General features: G+C 43.0%; 1 long non-coding RNA gene across 2 annotated transcripts; it reads right to left on the bottom strand.

Annotated features, from left to right (window-relative positions):
* Window positions 1–256: 256 nt before the first annotated feature.
* On the bottom strand, window positions 257–9,361 carry LOC120102406 (uncharacterized). Of its 2 annotated transcripts, XR_005503989.2 has the most exons (4): window positions 8,830–9,342; window positions 7,575–8,292; window positions 5,753–5,809; window positions 257–2,583 (listed from the first exon to the last, which is right to left on the bottom strand). It is a non-coding gene; the product is annotated as an uncharacterized LOC120102406 (long non-coding RNA). The 2 variants fall into 2 exon arrangements; XR_010066279.1 differs by having other exon boundaries at window positions 5,753–8,292; window positions 8,830–9,361.
* Window positions 9,362–9,667: the final 306 nt, after the last annotated feature.

Here is a 9,667-nt window from a genome sequence, read left to right as displayed (position 1 = left end):
AGTTGCTTCCCACGGTGAAGCACCCCAAGGTGATAAGCTCAGACCACATCCAATTGAATCAAAATGGATAACAAACACAAACATGAAGCCTATAAATTTAAATCTACTAGAAAGGTTAAAAAATAAATTTCTGAATGAGAATTTGGCTTAGTAAAGTTGTTTTGTTTTGTTTTTTGTTACAATATCAAAAGCTTTATCTATGCACCAAAAATACATTGGGTTTAATATAATAAAAACTCCCTTCTCTGGTCTCTGAAAAAGAATAACAAGATAAAAAAGTTTCAGAAAAAAAGAACTGACACCCCAAAACTGTCTAGTATTCTATAATATTAGTAACTAATAACTAATAATAGAACTGACCCGTCCAGCAGGTCCAGTTATTCAGGGTCCCGAAGAGGCTTTCTACCTGTAGGCCAAATGGGGGTGAAGAGAAGAAGGAGACCAAGCAAAAGTTCTGTTGTCAAGGTCTCGTTTATTGGGGTGAACATTACAGCTTTTAAGGCTTTCAGGTAGGGGGAGTGTCCTTTGTGAAACACAAAGGATGGAGGGAGGAGGGCATTCCAGCAGCGAGAGCAGAAGGTGAAGAGGTCATGCAATGGAGACGCCGGAGATGTCTGGTGTTTGCTCAGACTGAAACATCCTGTGAAAGTTATCTTTCTGTGCCGTAAATTCATGGGAGAGGCTTTTGTCCAACACTCTCTAGACTTATGGCAGTCATTTCAAGATTGAACATCCGTGGCCATGTAGCCAAGAGTCACGTAGCCACTTTGAGCCATACAGTCACAAAGCGTCCAGGCCCAAATCCAATATGGCTCCCGACATAGAACTAGTTAATAGTTTGTTACACTAAATCTTGTTGCCCAATGTTTGTTTAATATTCATACAAAAAACTTGTTCTAAATCACATATCAAAAAAGTTCAGATTACCCTATTATATATAAGCCTGAACCATGATAAGCTTAGTAGTCCCAGTCAAAGTGTTTCTTCATATCCAAAATGTGACTAGGAATGACAATACTACTGGTCAGCTTGTTCTTGAGGATACTTTACCAACCAGGAAATATGCCGTTTGTTCTACCACTCTTGCATCATGGAGATGAAAATGAAAAAGCAGTCATGGTCTTCAGTAGACTGTAACCTCTGAGTGACACTACTGCCACCTATAGGTGACAGCTGTTCAGAACAACTTTTCACAGTCACAATTCACCACTACCTAAAGGAAATGAAATTTTAATTTTGCTATTTTCCTGCCTAGTGAAAAGGACATGTCTGCCATGAAGGATAGCAGCAGGGACCCAGTTGGCCACAGTGTTCCCTTTGGTCGATATTGTTTAGATGTAGTTATTGCTAACTTTCAGATGATATACAAAGTCATATTCTATTATAATAAGCCTTTCCCTCAGTTCCTGAGAGGCAGAAGCAGGGAGATCTCTGTGAGTTATAGGCCAGCCTAGTCTGCATAGAGAGCTCTAGGCCAGCCAGGGCATCATACAGACACTGCCTCCAAAACAGAAACCACAGCAGCAAAACAAACATAGTTGTATGTTAGTGCTGTTCTTTAAAACAACCCCATAAAAACAACAATGCCAACCAACCAGAGCTTCCAGGGACTTAACCACTACCCAAAGACTATACATGGACTAACCCTGGGCTCCAACCTCATAGGTAGCAGAGAATAACCTTGTTGGAGCACCAGTGGAAGGGGAAGCCCTTGGTCCTGCCAAGGTTGGACCCCCAGTGCAAGGGAATAAGTGTGTGTTGGGGCAATACCGGGGGGAAGTATGGGGAAAAACCCGTATGGGGGAGGGAGAGGGGAAGGAATGGGGGCTTATGGACAGGAAACCGGGTAGAGGAATAACATTTAAAATGTAAGTAAAGAAAATTCTGCTGAGGGATGGAGAGATCACTCAGCAGCTTAGAGGCCTGACTGTTCTTGCAGGGCATCCAGGTATGGCTCCCAAGACCCTGTATGGCTAGCAATGATCCATGAGTTCCAGGAGACACAATATCCTGTTCTTACCACTGTGGGCACCAGGTACGCACATGATACATATATATACATGCAGGCAGGCAAGCATTCGTACACATGAATGAAAAATAAATAAATCTTAAGAATAGACAAAGAGGCTTAAACAGCAACAAAAACATGAATCTCTATTACAGTTTTGAAGGCCAGAGTTTCAAAAGAGATCCTTTTTTTTTATATTTTTTTAAACGTATTTATTCACTTTACGCCTTGACCACAGTTTCCCATCATCTCTGCTCTGTAGTGATCATGGTCCTCATTGTAGCTGTAACTGTTCTTTATGTCGCTTTGTCAGGTAAGTGATTTACTCTCCATATCCCGCTGCACTCTGTTCATATTCACATTGTCAGTTATACTCACTGAGCACTGTGAGCTAGGCATTATGGGAAGGGCTCCAGAGAAAACACATAGGCAGTTCCTATTCTCTGGGAACTTAGGTTCCAGCAGGAAGATGCAGTGAAGGAACACACAGGATGTGGTGTGCATAGGAAGTCAGGCTTGGCGTCTCTGGGAAGATGATATCCACAAGCTCTAGAACAGAGGTCCACTTGGGGGAACTATCCAAGGCAAAGAACAAAGAGAGAGAATCTCAAGGAGAATGCTGCATATAGAGGAAAGTAAGGGCAGTGGAGATTGATATAATTGGGAAGATACAGACACACCCACACCATGACCCACAGTTTCAGCTAATATCTCCAATCATGGTCTGAAAATAATGAATAGAAAGCTCCAAATATGTGATTCCTAAGCTCTTGGTTGTAGACTCTTCTGAATAAGGTGATAAAATCTTGTACAACTTTTCTACCACAGCTAGAGGAAATGTCCCATGGGTCCCATGGTGTACATATGTGCATACATATGTACATGTATGATCTCTGTGTGTGTGTGTGTGTGTGTGTGTATGTGCATGTGTGTGTGTGTGTGTTTGGGTGTGTGTGTGTGTGTTTGGGTGTGTGTGTGTGTGTGTGTGTGTGTGTGTGTGTGTGTGTGTGTGTTTGGAAACACAGTTTCCCTGTGTAGCCCTGGCTGTCCTGAAACTCACTATTTTGATAAAGCTGACCTTGAACTTGGAGATGGGTCTGGCTCTGCTTCCCAAGTGCTAGGATTGAAGGTACGCACCACCAAGACATGATATTGTTTTATGAAATCAACTTTAGCTGCACCAATAACAAATACACAAGTCTAAACATGACAAACAACTTGCCAACAAGTTTTAGTGTAGCCTAAACTATTATACAGAACTAAAAAGAGTCAGATAAAAAGAAGTGACATCACCCTCCCTTCCCGCTGCATTTGTCCTTTTCACTGAAGCCTCGTGATACTGGATATGAGAACTGGGAACAACTATAATGCAGTCCCACTAAAAACATTTGGGGAATCATTGTCAGCATTTAGTATTTTGCTTCAAAGATCACTTTTTTCTTGAAATTGGGTAGACATTTGAAAGAGCAGGACATTTATTCTGATATGTTATAGGAAGGAAAAAGTAGGGAAGAAAAATATGTGTTATTTTTCTAAGCTGTCTTCTGAAACATTGCTGCATTCAAAGCTTCTTACACACACACACACACACACACATACCTACACCAACATATACACATGCTTGCACACTTGCATGCACACATAATACGTTATTAAAAACTACTCATAGATGAGCATGCTCCACAGCTCCATCAACATAGCCACTCAGACACTGCCAAGCACCAATCCTCGGCATCTTAGTAGCTTCCACACAGTTGAACAGACAGTCTGAAGCCAGAGAGCTTTGGTTACAATTTTAGACTTTCACTCTCAGTCCATTTTTATGCACTTGTCCTCAACAACAACAACAACAAAATATGGCAGCTGTGAAACTAGAAAGACAATTCTCTTTATAACATCTTTCACAACTTCTGGGTCCTTTGCCTACATCTTGTCCTTCATCATAACCATATGTCACCATTCCATGTTCTTTCACTACATGGCATACCATGCCCATGCTCCCAACTGTATACACTATACACTATAGGTTAGGACTGCATGTGAGGGGTACAATAAGTTTCATTCTTCTGAGTTTGAGTTACTTTAATATTTATTTACATTATTTAATATTATACTTTCTAGGTTCCCCCACTCTTCTCCAAATTTCAATTATACTTTGTTTTGTACCTGTAACACACTTACATTATCTTTCAGTTGGTGAGTCTCTGGGTCAGGTCCCTTCTCTTGTTATTGTAGATTGGGGAGCAATTAACATGGATGTGCAAGTATCTATGTGGTAGGATGTGGAGTTCTCATCATATATGCCCAGGACTGGTAAAGCTCAGTCACATGACAGATATAGCCATCTAATCTCCCGAAGAAAACCTCCCAGCACTGCCAGCACTCCCAGCCACCTCTACCACCAAGCCAGCAGCCTACCACAGTAAAGCAAAGGACTATCCCTGTGGGACCAACCGGAGCACCCCCTTTTCCCACTGGGCCTCGGTGTTAGATCTAGCTCCATGGGCCCCCACTCCATTCTCAGCTCTTCTGCAGCATCCCAGAGACACCTGAATGCCCAAGAGTCTGAGAACCTGATGGCCCCATATTCCTTGCAGTCCTGGGGACCCCTGAGCCAACTCTAGCTGTGTCCTGCTCCCAGACTGTGTTTTCACACCCCTGGAGCAGTGCCAGGCAGTGGTGACAGCAGAGTGGGGTAAGCATGGTCAACTTCCTGCATCCTGCTTCCCTGAGTTCCTGAGCGCTGTGGTAGAGCAAACACAGGACCCCAATATCCCTACAAAGAGACTCAGTTATAAACCTACATATAAGTGTGTGTGTGAAGAATGATAGGGTTCCCATGATTAAAATTTTGGTATCAAAAATTATTTTAAGCATGCCACGTTTTGCATGTTGACATCTCCATATAGTAAAATCCATACAAGGAGTTCTTTCTTCTTTCAAGGAAAAGGATGGGTATGAAGGAAGATTATATGAAAAGAAGCTGTAGGATTCCTGAAATCAGGGACAGTCCGAAGGAGCAGACAGCTTAGAAATGAGTTCCTCACAAAATATAATCCCAGCACTCAGGAAGCACAACCAGGAGGATTATACAAGCTCCAGGCAAGGTCAGTCCATGTAGTGAGATTTGGGCCAGGCAGGAGGGCATAGCTATATTCTGTCTCAAAGCACAAAACACAAAGAAGAAAAGAAAATACATTCCTTAGAGCCCCACAGAAAGGCTCTGTACTGGGGACCCTCATGCTAGGAAGAATCTCCTAGTGATCAGTTATGATAGCTATATTATAAGCACACACCTCACAACTAAGGTTTGGATGGCTGTGCATGACATGGAAATGTTTCTTTATGATATTTCTTTGCCCTGTCTCATTTTAGTGAGGAAGAAAAAGATAGCCATGGAGAGCTGTGAACATTTGGAAGTCAATGTTTTTATTCAATCCTCCTGCATGGTACTAGATGCCTATGCAGCTCTATTTGACAGCCTGGAGGAGCTGGCACAAAAGGATCAGTTATTGATTTGTTGTTTTTGTTGTGGATTATGTACTGCTGAGAGAGAGAGAGAGAGAGAGAGAGAGAGAAAACCTGAGGCTAAAACATGAGGAAGGCAGATGAGATATATGCGGAGCATATTAGTTTGTACCACTTTCTAGTGTTATTACTTCTGGCTCAAGCCCCAAGACATAGAAAAGACATGTTTTCATTCAGTAAGGCCAGCCAGGCCAGACATAAAATCTCTTGCAATACCTTGTGGTCATGTAATATCCCATCCTGCAGGACAGTCAACAAGGGTCAAGAGGGTACCTGGAAGAGAATGGGGGACAAGAGACACGAAGAAGGATGACAAGAGTATGATCAAGGTGACAATTTTAATTCTTGCAAGTTCTGGTTATATACTATAGCAAGGCTGGAGGAGGAGGAAATCTTCAGGGGGCTGGGAGACCTTGATGTACTAGCCAATAAGGTAGTTGGCTCACACCTGCAGGATGTTGGCCTAGGTCTTGTAAGAAGGTGGCTCCTAAAAGCCACAAGCCCTAGGTCTGTAGGAAGCTATCTCTTTGCAAAGATAACAAGCCCTTGGTCTGTAAGAAGCTAGCTCCCAACAAGCTTGGAGGTCACAAGCCTCCACTTGGCAAGCTTATTACTAAGCAACGCTGGCCACCATATTTGTATCAGCACTTCTGTGAGCTTAGCTAGAACACTGGGTTTTTTCCACTGAGTTTGTCTTTAGATAAACCTTCATATGTTATTTGTCTGTCCTAATTAGATCAATGTTGGGGTCTCAGGCAAGTCAGCTCCCCACATCTCCCCCTTCCCTGTAATAAAGGATGAAAGGCCCCTGATTTTAGCACTCCAAGGTGGCAGGTAGCTCAGTGGGGAACGAATTCCCTTTTATCCTTTTGGGGTAGAGCCTGTCTTCGGATTGATCAAGGAGCACACAATCTTACCCGTCACTGGATACCCAATCAGACTTAAGGACTCCTGTCTTAGGTGAATAGGGGGGTTTCTCAAAAGTTGCCAATACCCGGCAGGGGACAGACAGACTGAAAGGTGAAGGAGGCTATCTTTGCAAGTAGGGCCAATGTTAGGCAGTCCAAGGGCAATATCGCCCAAATCAGGGTTGGTTGGAGATGGGACTTGAGGCTGAACCTTCTTCACCTAAATCCTCTGAAGCCAATCTATATAATGTACTTGAATAGGTTTCACTGCTAAAGTATCTATTTGTTGTTTAATAAGCTAGTTAAGCTATTAAAGACCCAAGAGCCAAAAGATATGAGCAAAAGGAGGCCAACCAAGGGCCCCAACAAAGAGGGAAGAAGGGCAGTCAGCCAAGGAGAGATGGAAAACCTATTTTGACACCAGCTTTCGCCTCTCTCTCTCTCTCTCTCTCTCTCTCTCTCTCTCTCTCTCTCTCTCTCTCTGTGTGTGTGTGTGTGTGTGTGTGTGTGTGTGTGTGTGTGTGTCTTTTTTCTAGGCCCTCTCTCACCTTTTTCATGCTTTCTTTGACCATATTCTAAGACACAGAAAGTCTCCAAGAATAGCCTTTCTCTCACAAACCAGAATTCACTGTGATTGCTCAAAGTTGGGAAATTAAACGTAAAAACCCAATCAGAAACAAGTACACTTGTTAGCATGCTTGGTTTATGTAAAACGTGGACCAGACAATTGTTCTTTCTGATTAACCTCTGACTCTTAAAGACAGTATGGGTCAAAATTAAAATAGTCAGATATACTGAAAACACTGCTCCATTTTGGATAGATGTGGAACTTTAAAAATTGAATGAATTTATATGATTGTAAATGTTTACCGTGAAATATCACAGAAGGGATGCCACCAGGCAGAAAATTACAATTTTAACTGATATTAAACATCTTAAATAATTTGGAGAAACCTCAGCATTGAATTATAACCATTGGGAAAAAAAATAAAGACATAAATAGGTATCCTGTGCATGTTATGTAAGAAATAAGTGCACGGAGCCATATTGGATTTGGGCCTAGCCGCTTTTTTAACTGCTTGGCTCAAAGTGGCTAGGTGACTCTGGGATGTTTGGCCACAGATACTCACCCCTAAGATGACTGCCATAAGTCTTAAGATTGTTGGACAAAGCCTCTCCCATGAATTTACGGCACTGGAAGATAACATTCAAGGGATGCCTCAGCTCCCTTAGCAGATACCAGTTATCTCTTCAGTCAACACCCAGTGTCTCCACCACCTGACCTCATTGCCTGACTTCTTTGCCTCCAACTATCACTGCCTATATCCTCATCTCCCCCTCCTTCATATTTCACAAAGGTCACTCCCCCTACCTGAAAGCCTTAAAAGCTGTAACATTCATCCCAATAAACGAGACCTTGACAACAGAATCTTGCTTGGTCTCCTTCTTCTCTCGCCCCCCATTTAGGCCCAAGGGTAGCACCCCTTTGGGACCCTGAATAACTGGGTCCCCGCTGGTGGGGACAAATAAGCAAACCCCAAGTCAGTGCAGTACAGTATAAATAACTGAAAGTTAATTAATATGTTAATACATGGAAAAGATAACATGTTGACTGCCATTGTTGAAATTCCCAAAATAATTACAATAGACAATTCAATCTGAGTTCCTGAAACAATCATAATTGCATTATCCAAAAAGCTAAACCCTACAAAAGGTATCACATTGTGGAAGAATACATATCTCAGCTGTCCTGGAGTTGGTGGTAGAGCTTCCAATTTTTCTTGTGCAACGGCAATGGACAATCAGTGCAGCTCTTTGAGCAAGCAGCTCCTCTTGGTGGAGTACAGGCTGTAAATAAAGTTGCATCAGGGGGAATTTCAACAGACCCAGGAGTCCTAGGGACTGCACTGTCTTGGCCTCACCTAGGATCACACACAAAACCTGGAGATCCAGCACCAGGGCAGCTCTGGTCAGACTGGCAGGGAGAGCACTGGGCATGTTTGGAGCCTAGGGAGCCCAGTGTCTGGAAGGAATAATCCCCTAGAGGTGTTGGCATTTTCAAAAAATAGCTGTTTAATAAAGGGATTTTCAGGCTCTTGGACACCAAATAAGCTGTCTCCGCCAAGTGGTTGACAAAAGAATTGTATGGCACATCCGCTCCCGGCATCACCTTAGTAAGCACAGAGGAAAAGCCAGCTTTAGGGGGGAAGTTTCTTCCAGACTGTCAGACACACCCGGTGAACTTGAGCCAAGAAACCAGGAGAAAATAGCATCTGAGCCTCTAGAGTGTTGGACAGGGAGGATTGCCCAGGGGGGTGGGGGTTGCGATCCAATTGAAGCCTCGGGTATCAGAGAGTAAGCTATAGTCAGAGATAACTGGCTCACCTGGGGGTTTAAGGACTCTTTCTGTTGCCATTCCTGAGTCAGCAGTCTCAGTTGAGCTGGGCTTCCTGCCTTCACATCCAATAAAGAGATTGCTAACACTGGAGTACTGATCTTTAGTAGAACTACAGCCCTCCCTGTGGCTCTGAATTCCAGGACTCCAGTAGCAGTCCCCAGCCCTTCACCAAGCTGCCTCATTGGGTTAGAGACCCATGGAAAATAAAACATTGATCCTGACCTTGGCCACAGCCTCCAGTTGGAGTAGGCTGAAAAGCCCTTGCCAAGACTTTCTCCTGATATCATCCTAGGGTAAACATAGCCAAAGCCTGTTCTGAATTCTTTCGGTAAAACAAACGTCCTCTCAGTCTGCTGCAGACTCTTTCTGGAACTACTTTAGTGGCTCCCTTGCCCCCTAACCTGGGGAATATTGACCACAGTGTCAAGAACTGACTGCTGCAGGGATGGTCCTAAGTATATCATTAATAAGAGACCAGTAACTGAAGGCAGCGACTGGAATATTTTCAGGGCCAAAAGTCTCATAATAGTCTTTAAAACAATCACTAACCCTGTGCTATCTTTCTGCATCAATTGTTCCCTCCTTGGGGAATCATGGACAAAAATGTTCCACAGTCTAATAATTTCTTTACATTTCTTTTTTCTTAGCCCTATTCTTTGTGTCTTGAGTAACTCCTTGAGTCCTGTTGAAAGAATAAAAAATGCAGCTAAGAAGTCAGAAGTTTAAAAAAGCCCTAAATACCTCAAATTCCAGACCCTGCCCTCTACCTGTACTAGCTGACCATAAAGTTAGAATAAAATCTTAGAGAACAGTCTTGAGAAACAG

This window comes from Rattus norvegicus, chromosome 4 (assembly GCF_036323735.1).
Source record: "Rattus norvegicus strain BN/NHsdMcwi chromosome 4, GRCr8, whole genome shotgun sequence".
In the NCBI taxonomy this organism is placed as follows: domain Eukaryota; kingdom Metazoa; phylum Chordata; class Mammalia; order Rodentia; family Muridae; genus Rattus; species Rattus norvegicus.
Note: the sequence above shows the minus strand (reverse complement) of the source record. Positions and strands in the feature narration are given on the sequence as shown.